This window comes from Vombatus ursinus, unplaced genomic scaffold (assembly GCF_900497805.2).
Source record: "Vombatus ursinus unplaced genomic scaffold, bare-nosed wombat genome assembly UNPS02014959.1, whole genome shotgun sequence".
In the NCBI taxonomy this organism is placed as follows: Eukaryota; Metazoa; Chordata; class Mammalia; order Diprotodontia; family Vombatidae; genus Vombatus; species Vombatus ursinus.
In genome coordinates this window covers 2,055,706-2,072,778 of record NW_020954737.1, presented here as the reverse complement: position 1 = coordinate 2,072,778, position 17,073 = coordinate 2,055,706, and the positions used below count along the sequence as shown (strand labels likewise).

The window sequence follows — 17,073 nt, the reverse complement described above, 5'->3', positions numbered from 1 at the left end:
ACTTAAATACAATTCACTTGCAAGTGAAAACATTACCTTCCTCAGGTCATTGGTCCTCTTTCAAGAATGAAGGACAAACAATAATAACATTGGTATGATGCACTAATTGAAGATGGTGGAAGGGGTTGAGAGTGAGGGAAATCAGTTAGGTTGGCAGATGATTATTCCACCTCACTTCTAATTCTGACCCAAGCATAACCTTCCCTGTGTTCCCTTGGTCACTGGCAAAGTTGTAGCTCCAATTCCATTTCCTAGTGCTAGAGCTCCGGACCTGAAGTCAGAAGACTTCCTCAGACCCTTACTAGCTAGATGACCAAAGTAACACACAGGGTGAGTCACTTCAACTCTGTCTGCCTCAGTTTCCTCATCTGTTAAATGAAGATAATGATAGTACTGACCTCCCAGGATTGTTTTGAGAATCAAATGAGTTAATATTTGCAAAGCATTTTGTAAACCTTAAGGTGCTACATAAGATTCTGCAGCTTAGAACTGCTTCTACTGTCACTACTTCAAAGCAGCAACAAACATACCAGGCAATGTTAAGAAGAGAAGGGGCAGCTAGGCGGTTCAGTGGGTAGAGCACTTCATTTTCATTAAAATGACCTGGAGTCAGGAAGATCTGGATTCTCATTTGGCCTCAGACACTTACTAGCTGTGTGTTAAGGCAACAGTTAACCCTGACTGCCTGGGAGAGGGGCGGGGTGGAAGAAGAAGAAGGAAAGAAAGGAAACAGCTTTCCTCCAGATCATGATTGAAGGGGAGAGGGAGAGAAATGAAGTCAGCCTCATGAGATTACCATTCCTAGTAGTGTTTGCCTTCTCCCACTCTAGGCCCCATACCTCACAATTTGCTCTACAGTTACCTCTCTGCAGAACCTCTGAGGGGTTCTCCCCTCAGCCGTGATTCAGTTGGTTTTCCCCAACCTCCCAGTGAAGAGAGAGGGTTGAGAATTTTCCCAGCCCTAGTGATCTTAACAAGAGAGGACAGGCAGCATGGAATGGGGGAAGAGACTGGAACTAATGCTACCTTGAGCAGAATGCAGCTTCCAGGAAGAATACTGAGTGAGAGGTTTTGTGTAAACTTAACTGCCCTGTCCCCACCAACAACCTTAGGTACTATTTTAACTTATTCTCAATCACAAATACATACCACAGGATGCAGTGATCAACAACACTTTTTATGGATTCCATCATCCCTCCAAAGCTAGAAGTCAATCAAAAAAAAAAAACTAGAAGGAAAAAAATATTAACTGTAAGAGGGTAAAAGGGTACTTGAGCAATCTGGCTGAATGAGAAAGCATGGCTAAACCTAGCCTCCTTTCGTTATCTAAAAACATCAAGAATGCATGAGAATAAAGGACTAACAACAACAAAGAATAGCTAGGAAATACTCATAATAGGAAAAACTTCATAGAAAACTCAGCAAACTAATCACAAGAAAACTGAGCAAAAGCCACCAGAAAAGGATGATTCAAAGCCCTTTGAGGAAAGGGGAATACTACAGAAATTACCATTAACATCCTCAAAAACGATAACAGCAGAACTATAAGAACCCCCACAATGGTTCAGAAAAGCCAGAAAAGAAAAGATGAAAAAATGAGGGTAGAAATGAGAGCTCTCAAAGAAGAAATTTAAAAAAATAAATAACTGAGTGCGAATTTGGAGGAAATGACAGAATCTCTTCAAAGCAATGGCTTCTCTGAAAAAGAGAACAGCAAACCTGGAAGTCAAACTGCAATGGTAGATGAAAAGTGGACAGAACACAAGAGATTATGGGTAGGGTCACTAGTTAGTTATAGTTATTTTTGTATATATTTTCTGGACTAGAAGGCATATTTCCTCATTAGAGAACAAACATTTTGAGGCAGAGAAAGCACAGAGGAAGGTCGGTCGTTAGGGCAGGAAGAAGAGGGACCTGCCAGGACATGTTAAAGAAGATAGAAGGTTGAAGGTTTTTCTATATCAAGAAGAAAGAAGATTGTCAAGTCAGCAATAAAAAAAAGATTTTTTTTTTAAGGAAGTGGGGAAGTCATAATTAGGTTAAGTCAGCAATAAAACAATTTCTTTTTAAAAGAAGTGGAAAGTTATAATTAAAGTGTAGAAAGTTTACAAATGAGAGGCAGCATGGTATAATGGATAAAGAGTAGCTTCAGAGTCAAGAAGACCCAGGTTTAAATCCTGTCTCTGATCAGTATGACCCTTATCAAATTATTTGATCTCTCAGTGCCCCAGGCACCCCTCTTTAAGGTTATTTTTAGTGTTATATTAGGTCGCAGATCTGCATGGGTAGGGGGTTTCTTTATTAGAAGTTCCCTACAGTAATAGAAGTACAGGTCTGAACCAAAAATTTAAAAAAAAAAATCAAAGACACAAAGAGAAGAAAACAAGAGCTCTCTACAAGCCAAGGGTTTGAGAATAAAATTTGCAAAATCATCCTCGGAATCATAGATCTTCTGAAAAAAATGCAACAAAATTTAAAAGCCCAGATACTATGCTTGAGGAAATCAGAAAAGTTGCCTTAAAGTAGGAGAAATAGAAAGCAGACTACAGATTGAGAAAATTTACAGATTGCCAGAAAAGATAATCCCCAGGTCTAACTAATAAATGTTGTGGCCATGTTTCTGAACATTGAAAAACAAATGTGTCTGGCTGCCAGGGAAAAGAAAAAACAAACCCTTTACTTATTAAGGAAAAACAATCAAGATAATTTAAGACCACTCCTAGGTAAAAAGAAATTAAAGGAAAATTTAGAATACAATATTTTGCAAGGCAAAAGAGATTGTTTCACAACTCCAAATTACATATCCTGCAAAGTTCAGCTTAATCAAGAATGAAAGAAGTTAGACTTTCAGGAAAATGAAGGTTTTGAAGAACTCTTTCACAGGAAACCACAGGTGAAAAGGCCGTTGACATTCTAACTCATAAACATAAAAAAATAAACAAGCACAGTTAGAAAAAAAGATTCCACAATTAAAATAATGCTTATATGTTTTTTAGGACAAGACAAAACCATTTTTTTAAATAATATTTTTTTAAGGCCCACTGCAACAAGAGAGAGAGAGAAAATCTATAGGAAAACTTCAAAAAAATGTCCAAAAAATTAGAAGGAAGAAAGGAGGGAAAATTGACTTAATATTTGCTGGGCTAGATTCCATATTTCCACATGAGGGAACAAATATTCTGAGGGCTAGAAAGCACAAAGGAAGCTCCTTAAGGCAGGGAAAAGAGGGACCCAGTCTTTCCAGTCTTGCAGTCTTGCCAGGCCAGCTTCAAGAAGACAGAAAGTTGAGAGTTTTCCTATCTCAAGAAGAGAGAAGGAAGGTTGTGGATTTTTCTATCTGTGTGTGAGGGTTAGGGCTGGGGAGGGGTGGCAGACTAGAGAAGGACCTTTGAGAGAACAGGGGAAAAGCCCTGGGAAGTGGTACCAAGTTAGGGAGAATGGGAATTGAGTCTCCAGCCTGTGAACGGGTCCCGGGGAATGATTTTGGTTTCTGCTTTTAGAGAATGGGAGGATTAACCAGGCCTTAGCAATGAGTTCTGTATTGGAGGGGGGACACTTCAGGAGACCTTCTCTAAGCCGGGCTTCTATTTCTCAGGACCACATTCCTTCCCAGGAAAAAGTCCGTGTCCCAAGGGTTCTCTGGGGCTGAAGGTGGATAGACAGGGAGACATAGGTTCAGAGGGAGGAGATAATATTATTTTAATAGATAGACTAGCTGACTGTATTTGGAAAGGTATACTCACCTTCTACCATACAACATGGCCTTCTCATGAATTCATATTTGTGGAAATGAGTCTCCACAAATGAGTATGAAAAAAAAATAAGTTGAAGAGAGACATGAGAGAGATCCATAATCACACCAAGTTAGACTGAATAGAAACGGAAGTAAAATTTTCTTCATCTCACTTTGAATAAGAGAATAAAGAAACACAAAACTTATGAATTAGAACTTATTCAAGAGCAAGGGAAAGGAGTAATGAAGAGGATGAATTAAATGAATATTTCTTGGAAAGGGTGACCATCTCTAAAGTTCCACCTCATATCCATCAGATTGGAGAAATTGCCAAAAAAAAAAAAAAAGGAAAATGACAAATATTGAAGGGCTTTAGGAAAGTATGCTACTCACCACCTAACAGAAAGGTGATGGACTCAAGATGTAGAATAAGATCTACTTTCTTGGACATGACCAGTGTGGGAATTTGTTTTCACTTCACTATGCATATTTATTACAAGGTTTGTTTTTGTTTAGTTTTGTTTTTCGGTGGGGAGGGAGAGAAAATGAAGTTTCATATACTGAGAAAAATGAAATCAAAAATCTATTTAAAAAAAAGGTACTATAAATGAATTCTATTCAGAGTAGAGCAGGATCCCAAACTGTTTTGCTGGGTCTTTCCCCAAAATCTGGGTACATCGAGACACTGTTGGTAGAACTGTGAAATGGTACAACCATTCTGGAAAGCAATTTGGAACTATGCCCTCAAAGTCACTAGCGTGTATGTACCTTTTGACCAAGCAATACCATTTCTAGGCCTTTAAAACCAAAGAGATCAAAAAAGGAGGAAAAAGACTCATATTTACAAAAATATTTATAGTAGTTCTTTTTTTGTGGTGCTAAAGAACTATACACAATGGGGACTATACACAATTAAGGAATTGCTGCACAAAGTATAGTATATGAATGTAATAGAAAAAATTACTGTGCTATATATAAGAAATTATGAAAAGAATGGCTTTGAAGAAACATGAAATGATTTGCATGGACTAATACAGAGTCAAGTAAGGAGAGCCAGAAGAACCATTTATACATTAAGATTGTAATGACAAATAACTTTGAATGATTCAAGAACTCTGATCAAAGCAATGACCAACCACAATTCTAGAGGAGCCATGATGAAACGTCATCCCCCTCTGGACAGAGAATTAATGGAGTCAGGACACAAAATTCTCCTGAAGTCTAGATCTGATCATGTTCTTCTCATACTCAATAAATTCCACTGGCTCCCTATTGCCTCTGGAATCAAATATAAGCTCCTGTTTGGCTTGTAAAGTCCTTCACAGCCTAGCCTAATCTTATCTTTCTAACCTAATTATGCATTTCTCCCTTTCTTGCTCTTCACAGTCCAGCCAAACCAACCTTCTTGCCATTCCTCACACATGACATTTCATCTGTATCCATTCCTTGACTGTTTGTCTCCCGTACATGGAATGTGATTCGCCCTTCCCACCCCCACCTCTTAAAATCCCTTATTTTCTTCAAAAATTTGTTCAAATTGTTCAAGCAATGCCTTCTACGTGAACTATTTTCGTGTACCTCCCCTAGTTGTCAATGCCCTGCCCTCCCTAAATTACTTTGTGTTTATTTTACTATTGTTGTTGTTCAGTCGTTTCAGTTGTATCCAACTCTCCATCACCCTATCTTGGCAAAGATACCAGAGTGGCTGGCCATTTCCTTCTCTAGCTCATTTTACAGATGAGGAAACTGAGGCAAACATGGTTAAGTGACTTGTCCGGGGTAATATAGCTAATAAGTGAGTAAGAACAGATTTGAACTCAGGAAGATGAATCTTCCTGATTTCAAGCCCAGCTCTCTATCCACTGTGCCATGTAGTTTATTTTCTATGAATATTATATTTTTGTCTTTGTATCCTCAGTCTGTCATTTGGAGGACCTATACCAGAGAGTACCTCTTCCACTTGATTTTTTTTTTTGGGAGGGGGCTAGGCAATGGGGTTAAGTGACTTGCCCAGGGTCACACGGCTAGTTAGTGTTATGTGTCTGAGGCTGGATTTGAACTCAGGTCCTCCTGAATCCGGGGCTGGTATTCTATCCAATGCGCCACCTAGCTGCCCCCACTTGAATTCTTCAATGGATATCCTCCATGACAGTGTTAGATACCTTTGGTGAGCATCTGTCTCCCTGTTTTATGTCCCACATGACATTAATAATCAGAAAGTCACTGAACAAAATTATTTCAGTTGCCTCGTAATAGGACCAGTTTCATTCAAATCTGAGCTCAAATATCACCTTCTCCATGAGGCTTTTTCCTGTGGCCCCAGCCACTAATGCCTTTTCCCCCTTTTCCCTCCCCTAATTACTCTGCATTTATTTTGCTCATACTTAGGATCATAGACTTAGTTCTAGAAGGGTCCTTAGATATCATTGAATCCCTAATTTTTCATATGGGGAAACTGAGGTTCGGTGAGTTTAATAACTTGCCCAGAAACTAGCAAGCATTGAAGGCAAGAGTCATACTTGAGTATTTAACTCAGTTTTTCTTGACTGAGGTCCAGTGTTCTGCCTGCTACCCCACAATGCCATTTAATACAGACTGATCTCAATCACAATGCACCACATAATGCAACAGTGATCAATGATAATGGTAAAGACAAACACGATAACATAAGAGGTGTTATGTGTGCTATGACTGATCCGGTCAGAGAGGGTCATAATGGGAAAAAGAAATCCCAAAACTTCCTGACTGTCAATTATAGCCTAGAGAGAAAAATAAGAAAGACAACATCTTTCTTGTGTTCTAATAATGCTTGATACAATTAGATAAGGTTTCAGCTTGATTTAAACTCAAAATATCTGTGCTATAAATGAATGAGTGATTGAATGAAAGTCATCCTGATTTAGTTGTTTCAACATCTAAAAATAAAGGGAGTGGGGTTTGGGGGAGGGTGTCCAAACTGCTATTCTGAGAATCTTCCCAGCTCTAAATGGAAAACTATTCACAGTAATGTTGCTGAGCTCCCACCCACTAAATCACTCTCCCTTTAGACTAGCAGAATTTATCACATGATCTTTTATGGTAAAGAGAACAAAAATAGTTTATTCAATATGAAAAATATTATATTTTTTAAAAAGCACCAAATTACATATAGCATAAAATATATCAAACTCAATTACTGAGCGAATGTATGTATGAATGAAAAGCATGTATTAAACAGTTATCATGTGCCAGATATTGTGCTTAGGTCTTGAGAATACAAATATAAAAAGCAAAACAGTCCTTGTCTTTGAGGAACTTACATTCTAATAGGGGAAGACAATACATGTAGGGGAGTCCTAGCCAGGGACAAGAATTTTGTTTTGGGAAGTAACAGGGTTGGTGAGTGTAGTCACAGGGAGGTTGTTAAACGTCACGGTCTTTCTAGGAACAATACTGTTTATTTGATTCCTGTTCCCAAAGCAAGAGACAGAAAGAAGGAGATGGAGGGGGAAGGGAGGAATGAATGGTGCATGCATGATGGGATGGCAGGAAGATGACTAGAGTGCAGTGTGGTAGGTCTGGCCATTGAGATGGAGTGAATTTCCTCCAGTGAGTAGAGCACAGTTTGGGAGAAGGAGCTGTTAGAACCGGACCTATAGGTGGAGGGTGCCCCAGCAGCATGGCATGAAGATGGCCAGAGTTCAGTACTGCCTAACTCCCCTCATCTCACAGGAAGAGTTCAGTCTGCCATGCTATGTAGCTGCATGAAGCCCAGAATCTTTCCTTAGCAACCATAAGTATAAGCCCAATACTTTCCCAGAAGGGAGAGGTCTCCTGTGCCATGCAGCAACATTACCCCCTAAGGGTAGAATGGGATGTGGCTCATGGGGCACTCCTGCCTGGCCATTCTTATTTCTCCCCACTTTCATCTTCTTTTCCAGATTAGTCTCACTTCCTCTTTTTAAAACTTCCACCCAGAAAGACACAGCCTTACTCTGCATGCCCCCTTAAATGAATACCTTCCTCACTCCCAGGAAATTACATCCAAGATCATCTCCCTCATACTCATTCTCTGCCCTCAAAAACTTCTGGGAAACGTAGTCCTAGCCTACCAAGACACAGGATTGTACCCAAAGAATGTATCACCTTGATCCCAAAGCTTCATGAGATGAGTGGACTAAACCTCTAAAGAGATTGGGCAAGGGAAGATTTTCCACAACATTCTTATCTGGACAGAGAAAGGGAAACATAAAAAAGAATAACAAATGAACATGAGAAATTTTGGATTGGGCAGAATAACTGGAGCTGGATGGGATGGAGTGTTGCAAGGGAGAGCCTGTGGGAGGAGGCCAGGACCATACTGGAGTAAAGAAACAAACTGCAGAGATTAAGTGCTAGTTTAAAAGAGGAGGAGAAAAAACACACAATTTAATGAGAAAAATAAAGTCTTAGCATTTATAACAGTATATATGAATCTATCAAACTCTTACATGAAATGAAAGAGAATGTAGAATGGATAAGAAAAGAAAACCCAATAATTTACTGTATACACGAGATACACATCTCAAAGACAAAGAATGAAACTGAGGAGGTGACATAAAATTTATTATGTTCTAAGGGATTCCAGAAAAACAGGATTTGCAATTATGATTTCAGACAAGGGTGAAAGAGATAGAGAAAGAAAGAGAGAGAGAGAGAGAGAGAGAGAGAGAGAGAGAGAGAGACAGAGAGAGAGAGAGAGAATGGGAGACCATATCATGTTTAAAGATATCATGGACAATGAAACAAAATCGTTAATATATGTGTACCAAATAACATAGTCCCTAACTTCTTTTTTAAATTCATTTTTGATTGATAAAAGCTGTTTTCATTTCTTCCTACTTTCCCCTCACGTTGAAAAAGAAAAGAAAATTAAAAGCCTTGTAACAAATATAGATAGTTGAACAAAACAATTCCTGTGTTTGCCATGTCCAAAGAATATCTCCCTCACTCAGCATTCTGAGTTCATCACCTCTGTCAGGAGGCAGTACCTAAGGTCTTAAAGGAAAAAGAAAACAGAATAGCAAAAAAAAATTGACAGCAAGAATAATAAGGAATTCAATTTTAAGAGCTGTATAAATCTAGAAGCAAAATAAGCAAGAAGGAATACATACAAATTTATGAAGAATTTTTGATGATGTATTTTAGATTATATAAATATAGGTATAATTAAAATAGTTTTGAAAAACTGGACATTTCTGAATTGGAAAATTCAAGAATATACATATTTCTCAGTCTTACCTGATACCATTCACAAAATATCACTTTTATGGTGAAAAGAAATCACATATAAATGTAAAAAGGCAGAAATATTATTTGCAACCCATTAAGCCATAAAATGGCAATAAATAAAGGAATCAGGAGCAAAAGATACACTCTTAGGATAACAAATGTAAAGTTAGAATAGACTTCAGAAGCCACCTAATCCAACCCCTAGACTTTATGAATGAGGATCAAAAAATTTAAGTGACTTGGTGAAGACAAAAATTAGCAGTGCAGAATTGAACCCAGTTCTCTCACTAAAAATTCAGCAGTAGAATATAAGTAATGCCAATTGAAATAATGATGGAATAAATCATGGAAAGAGCAAAGTATCACTTTAAAAAGAATGGTGATGAAATAACAGACCAAAGTTGGGGGATACAGCTAAAAAAGTCCTGAGAGGGAAAAATTATATCTCTGAGGGCACATATTAAATAGGAAAAAAAGGAGAGGATTAATTAACTTATAGAGAGGAAAAACAGAAATAGAAATAGAAAAAAGGGAAATTAATTAGCTAAGCATATAGTTTTTAAAAACTAGAAATCAAGCAACCCCAAAATAAGTACAAAGGAAGTACTTTTGAAAAAACACAAAAGTTGATAAAATTAAAAATAAAAAGATTTGAATTGGTTAAGAAAGAGCTAATTTTTAAAAGATAAAATTTTAAAGTGATAAAATTCATAAACCATTAGTTAACATTACAAAAAATAAAGAGGAAATCAAATTTTCAATTTAAAAATTAACAAAGTAAATTCGCAACAACTTAGAGGAAATAGGAGACCTACTAGAAGTTACTAAACACAATTACACTGCAGCAAAACTGACAGGTTAAATAACATGGATAGTTATCTATAAAAATAAAATATTCAAATTAAGAAAACAAGAAATAAATAACTATTTTTAAAAATCAGGCTTCAGAAAGAGAAGTAAAGTAAGCTATCACTGAACTATTGGGGGAGGGGTTAAGATCTGTGGTTTTGTTGGATCAGGAATTATCAGTGAGGAAACTCCCTCTACTAATGTAGATCTGCAACTTGTAGTCTTAGAGAGCTGCCTATGTACTAAAAGATTAATTGACTTTCTCAGAATCACACAAACAAGATGTGTCAAATAGTCAACTTGAGTCTAAATCTTAATTATCACACTATTTCTCATAAATGAACTAGCAAGGGGGGAGCTAGGTGGTGCAGTGGATAGAGCACTGGCTCTGGAGTCAGGAGGACCTGAGTTCAAATCTGGCCCTCAGACACTTGACACTTACTAGCTGTGTGACCTTGGGCAAGTCACTTAACCCCAATTGCCTCAGCCCCCCCCAAAAAAGGCAAAAAATAAACAAATAAAAATAAAGAAAATAAATGAACTAGCAAAGCAAGGGGGTGAGGAGGAAACCCTTGTCCAGATGGCTTTACAAATGAATTAAATCAAATATTTGAAGAGCAATAAAAATCTGAGCTACAAAAAGTTGTTCTCAATAATGTAGAAAGAAATCACCCTATAAATGCCTTTGATGAGGCAAATAATATCCTAAATACTGAAATCAGGGAAGAATAAAGCAGAAAAATAGAACTGTAGTTCAATATTTCTAACGAATGTTGATGCAAATTTTTTCAGTTAAATTTTGTAAAGTGACTGTAGCAGTACATTCAAAAAAAAAGTAGTCTTTGTGATTCATTAAAAATTCAATCAAATTGAATTTATAACAGAGTATGAAGATAGCTCAATGCTTCATTAGTTAGGAAGAAAATTAACATAATTGTTCATATAAAATCCATGACCGTATAAAAATTGTTCACACAAAATCCATGACTATAAAAAAAGAAAAATTAAATACTGAGCTCATTTATGTTAAAATCCTGAAAAGCATAGGTATAGAAGGGTACTTCTTTAATAAGATCAAAAGTATATATTAAAAATAAAGACCTAGAATTATTTACAATACAGAAACACTAGACTGCTTTGCATTAAATTTGGGGGCAAAGCTAGGCTACCTCTTTTCATCATTATCATTTAATACAATGCCAGAAGTATCAACTATAACAATAAGATAAGAGAAATAAATGTAATAAATAAACATTGGCAAAGGTGTCTAAATTATCATTATTTACAGACTTTTGTGGTAGCTTATTTAAACACCCTACAGAATGAGTGAAGAAATGAACCAATAGCTTCAGAAAAGCAGCAGGAATACAAAATCCTTCAAAAAATCCACAAAAATATCAGTATTTTATAAAATACTAATAATAATCAGGAAGAAAAAAGAGAAATTACATTTGAAATAAATACAAATACATAATATATGAGAATTAACTTCTCAAGACATACACAGAACTTCTATTAATATAAATCCAAAGCTCCCTTAGTAGAAATAAGAGAAGACAAATAACTAGGGAGACATGGTTGGACTGTGCTGATATGTGTTGTGCTTCGTTCTCAAAGAGGACCAAAATGACATAATAAAAGTGACATTATTACCTAAACTTATGTATAAATTTTGAGCTTTATCAATCAAACTTCTACAGAGTTATTTTGTAGCGCTAGATAAAAAAAACACAAATTCATTTAGAAAAATAAAATGTGGTCAAGAATTTCACAGAAAATAATATCAAAAGTAGGAATGAAGGAGGTTAAGCATTACCAGATCTCAAACTATCTTATTTGGTATTGGATAAAAATTCGAAAAAAAAAATAGATCAGTGAAACAGATTAGATGAGCAAGACTGAAAAACAAATTACCACAATAATATAGTATTCAATAAGCCTAAAAGCAAATTACTAAAAGTATGTGATAAGAACTGTTCAGAAAAACACAAAGCAGTTTGGTAGAAAATAAGTTTAGAATATTATCTTATAATGTATACCACAATAAAGTTCAAGTGAATACACAATCTATTTGTAAATATAAAGAATCACGGTAAAACTAGCAAAGGAGAATAAATAGAAGTACATTTCCTGACTATAGGGGGAGAATTCATAATCAGATAAAGGACAAAAAAAATGAAAGACAAAATAGCTATTTTCAATTATATAAAATTTAAAAGCATTTGCGTGCATACAAATCAATGTAACTAAAATAAAAAGTAACAATCTTTTTAGAAGGGGGAGGAGCATCTCATATAAATGTCTGCCATCCAAGATATATAGACAATTGACAAAAATATTTAAGATTGAATCATTACTGAATTGATAAGTAATCAAGAGATACAAAGTTTCCAGAAGAAGAAATAAATAAAATCTATCAATAAACATATGAAAAACTCTCCAAATAAATAACAAATGAATTTTTTGAAAAATTTGCACTAACAATAATTTTTTAACAGCTCTTTATGACTCAATGTTTTTATATCAATTAATCAGAAAGCATTTATTAAGTGCTTGCTATGTGCCACAAATTGTGCTAAGCACTATTGGGTGAGAAAACATTTATATTAATACTTACAAGATAAATACAAAGTACGTGGAAAGTAATCTTAGAAGGTATTAGCAGCTGTAGGGCACTTGAGCTATCCTAAAAAAAGTCAGGGATATTAAGAGTAGAAAAGGTGAGAAGGAAGAGCATTCCAGGAATGGAGGACAGACAGATGGAAGAAGGGAAATGAAATATCATGAGTGAGAAATAAAAAACAGGCTAGTAAGACTCAGTCATAGTGTGTTTGTGTGTGTGTGTGTGTGTGTGTGTGTGTCTAGGCATAAGGGGTAGGCGAGGAGCAATGTATTAAAATATTAGAAAAGAAGAGGCTATGTTATGAAGGGTTTTAAATACTAAACTTTAAATACTAAAAAAAATCAGAGAAGAATAGAGATACTTTACTATGACTGGGGGAAAATTCTTAATTTAACTTAAATTTTTTTCAATCAGCAAAAATCTGTCTTCTCTTCATCCCGCCCCATCCAGCCCCCAATAATAATGAAAGAAAAAGAGAACCCCTGTCATAAACATGTATTGCCCAGCAAAACAGATTTCCCCATTGTCAATGTCCCAAAGTATGTATGTGTGTATGTATGTATGTATATGTGTGTCTATATATACATATACACATATGTAATACAAATTTATAAGTACACATGCACATATATATTCAATATATTATATATTTATGTAAATATAATGTTTTTATTTTTAATTTATGGGATAAAACAAGCATTTCCATAACATAGTATAATAAAAAAATGATTACACATGAAACCACAAATCTATTATGTACAGCTTGCTATTTCTTTTAGTTATCATGTAAATTTCTTTTTTCCCTTTTTTCATTTTTTCTTTTTATAATGTGTTAAATATTTATGTATAAACACATATATCTATCATATATTTACATATTATTAAATATATTTAAATGTATATTATATAAATATAAATTATTCATAAATTATATTGTATATCTAAATTATATACTTAGATAAATTTAAAATATGGATATATTTGATTTTATTTAATAATATATAAAATATATTTGCTATGTAGATTAATATATTTAATAATACATAACTATACTTATAAAAACATACTAAATGCATTTAATATATTACCTTGGGACCATGTCATATTATTATTATTATTATTATTATTATTATTATTCCCTTTATATAGTACTTCAAGATTTTCAAAGAGCTTTATATACACATTAATTCATTTGATCATCATATGAGGATTATTTGAAGGAAGTAGTGATGTTTAGCCTGGGGAACAGAGACTTACTAGGGACATAATAACTTTTTCCAAGTATTTGAAGGCCTGTCATCTGAAAAGCAATTTAACTTGTCATCCTTTGCCCCAGTGGGCAAAACTGGGAGCAAATGGGTAGAAGGTGCAGAAAGACAAATTTAGGATTGATGTAGTGAACACCTAAAAATTAGAGCTATCTAGAAGTGTGATGGACAGCTAAGGGGTAGAGGGACTCTCTTACAACACCTTGTATGATATCTTCAGTAAAGGATGGAGGACTTCTTTTGGAGGATGTTGGAGAAGGGATTCTTGATCCAGTACAGGTTATACTAGATAGTCTTTGACATCTTTTTCCAACTCTGAAATTCTGTGTTTAGGTGATCTCAAGGTTCTTTCTAATTCCAATATCTTATGAGTCTACTATTATTCCACATTTTCATCTAAGACCCAAACTGCATTGTTTCACTTTCATTCACATATTGACTCCAATTCTCCCCTTTTGTCTCAATGAACCAGACTCGGAATTTTGCAAAGCACAAGAATCGTAGAATCAGCACTCACTGGGGACTTAAAAATTAAAAAAACACAGCCCAACCTCTTATTTTATAGGTTGGGAAGGTGAAGCTCTGAGACCATTCATGACTTCCATACAGTTAGAGCCTGGAGTCTAAACGGAACTTAGAGAGATCACCTAGTTCACTCTCTCCCCTCCGTTTCACAGATGAAGAAATTGAACACCAGAGAGGTTAAGTGTTTGTCCAGAGTCACACAACCAGCAACGCAGACATGAGGGGAACCCAAGCGTTCTGACTCTAAATTCAGAACTCTTTCCATCGTACCAGATTAAAGTCTTCTCTGCACGTCCTCATGCGATAAATGACGTTCTCCCTCAATTATAACTATAGCCATATACGTTCTAGAGTGTCCCACTCGGGAGAATAAACCACAGTGATCCCCAAGGGCATATCAAAAGGGAAGAAAGCCTTGAACTAGCATCCATCTCGGGGTAGAAAACACTTCCTTATTTGCTCAGAAACAGATACATTCAAATCTATGCCCAGAGTCAAGCTGCCCTTGGGGACAGAGTAGGCGACCACTGACTCGTGTGATCTGAGGAGCCTTACTCAGAAATGTCTTGTATAGTCCAGATGCTATTCCTAGACTTCCCATGATCACTCCTAGATTTTGGCTAAGGCATTGAAAGTCACTTTACCAGGGAAACTTTTGAAAACTTGTGAAATAATTTTCAGCTACTGACATCATAACACTAATTATGGAAATAGTCCCTTAGCAGCAGCCTTGGAAAATGGGTGTATCCTCTCGGACAGCCCCAGTTCCCTGAAAAGGGTAGTGGAGAAGAACTGAAGGCAAACAGCTGACTTTACAACCACAATCTCTCAGAATTATTCCTACATCTCATACCTTAAAAAACCACCCTTAGCCACCTTTTCTGTGAAGTGGGAGTAGAAAATGAAGAGCTAAGAATATCAGAGTGAACATAATACTATACCACAAGGGCAGTTAGGCTAATGATAAAAGGGGTGGGAACTTGGGAAAATAGCTGTTACAGAGGATTTCTCTTTCAAACCCAATCTGCTCTATTAATATTAATGTCTGCTAAAACAAGAAAATCCAATCCTAAAAGCATTTATTAAGTATCTATTCTGTGCAAAGCGAAGAGAAATATAAACTAATCCCTGCCCTCAGGAAGCTTATATTCTACTCAAGGGACTAATACCTGATATTTATGTAAGACTTTAATAAATTGCAAAGCCCTTTATATATGTTTGAGTCTCATATGGAAACCCTGAGAGGTAGGTAATGATAGTAGCTAAAACAATAGCAGGCATTCATAGCACACTTTAAAGTTTGCAAGGAGCTTTGTAAATATTGTTTCATTTTATCCTTACAACAACCCTGGAGAATAGGTGTTATTATTATCCCCATCTGACAGATGAGGAAACCTTTTCTGCTATCTTCTGTATGTTGTTTTTCCTATTAGAAAGTAAGCTTGCCTGACTTCTTTGTCGTTGTTATTCAGTTGTTTCACTCGTGTCCAACTCTTCACGACTCCGTGGACCTCGGTCCTGGGGTTTTCTTGGCAAGGATACTGGTGTGGTTTGCCATTTCCTTCTCCAGTGGCAAACACAGCTTAAGTGACTTGCCCAAGGTCACATAGCCAGGAAGTTTCTGAGGCTGGAATTGAACTCAAGTCTTCCTCACCCCAAGCCCAGCACTCTATCCACTGAGCCACCAAGCTGCCCCTTCCCTTGCCTGGCACATAGTAAGTGCTTAATAAATGCTTGTTGAGTGACTAGTAGCTAACACAGTACCTGGCACATAGGAGGCCCTTAATAAGTGCTTGTGGTTGATTGCTTTATGATGAGCAAAGTGCTTTACACAAATGATCTCATTTGATTTTCCAGTGGGTGGTAGGTGCTAAAAGTCACAGACCCAGAGCTGGAAGGGGCCTCAGAGACAAATCTAATCCCCTCACTATATAGGGAAAGGAACTTGAGCCCAGAAGGGTTCAGTCACTGGCCCAGGTAATAAGGATCAGAGGCAGTTTTTGAAATGAGGTCTCTCATCTCCCAATTCTGTGCCTTTTCCATTATGCCAAGATGCCTCCACGGGCTTGGAGTCAAGAGACTCGGGTTTGAATCCAGCTCTGATCATTACTTGCTGTTGGACCATGGACATATGGCTTAACCTCTCTGACATTCAGTTTCCTCATCTATAAAATGGGTATAATAATCCTGTGCTAACTAGCTCACGTGGTCATTGCAAGTAAAATGCTCCATAAAACTTAAAGTGATTCAACTGTAGCTTGTTACTAGATAGTCACCCCAGGTTCATAGTACACAGTGGGTCAGGATCCATTCAAAACCTCAGTTCACAAACCTCCTCTGAGGTTTCCTTTTATTAGACCAACATAAGCACTAAGATGAATTCAAAACAAAAGGCATTTATTTAAATAGCATAGAAAAGAAATGATTAGGACTGGGTGGGGAACTTGCTGCCTTAAGGCCACACATGGCCTTCTAGGTCCTTAAGTTTGGCCTTTTGACTGAATCCAAATTTTACAGAACAAATAAGGATTCGGTCAAAAGGCCATACTTAAGGACCTAGAAGGCCACATACAGCCTTAAGGGTGCAAGTTCCCCATCCCTGGATTAGGAAAATCCTGCCCTACACATGGGGGAACACTCTTCCATGGATTCTCACAGCAACCCTCTCCCCCTTACTTTCCTACTATGTCTAGTCCCCATCCCCCCTCCACTTCCTCTTACCACTGGGGAGAAAGTCTTCCCAGAAGGGCCCCTGTCAGTTATCTCTTCATTGCATAACAAGCTGCACTCTGGGACTTCTCCATTATGCCCCAGAAACCTCTTCA

The 17,073-nt window shown here is 36.5% G+C and overlaps 1 protein-coding gene across 4 annotated transcripts in view; it reads right to left on the bottom strand.

Annotated features, from left to right (window-relative positions):
* The window catches only part of CD86 (CD86 molecule), a 162,944-nt gene that overhangs the window by 23,146 nt on the left and 122,725 nt on the right, over positions 1-17,073 (bottom strand). The gene's annotated exons all lie outside the window — the stretch shown is intronic.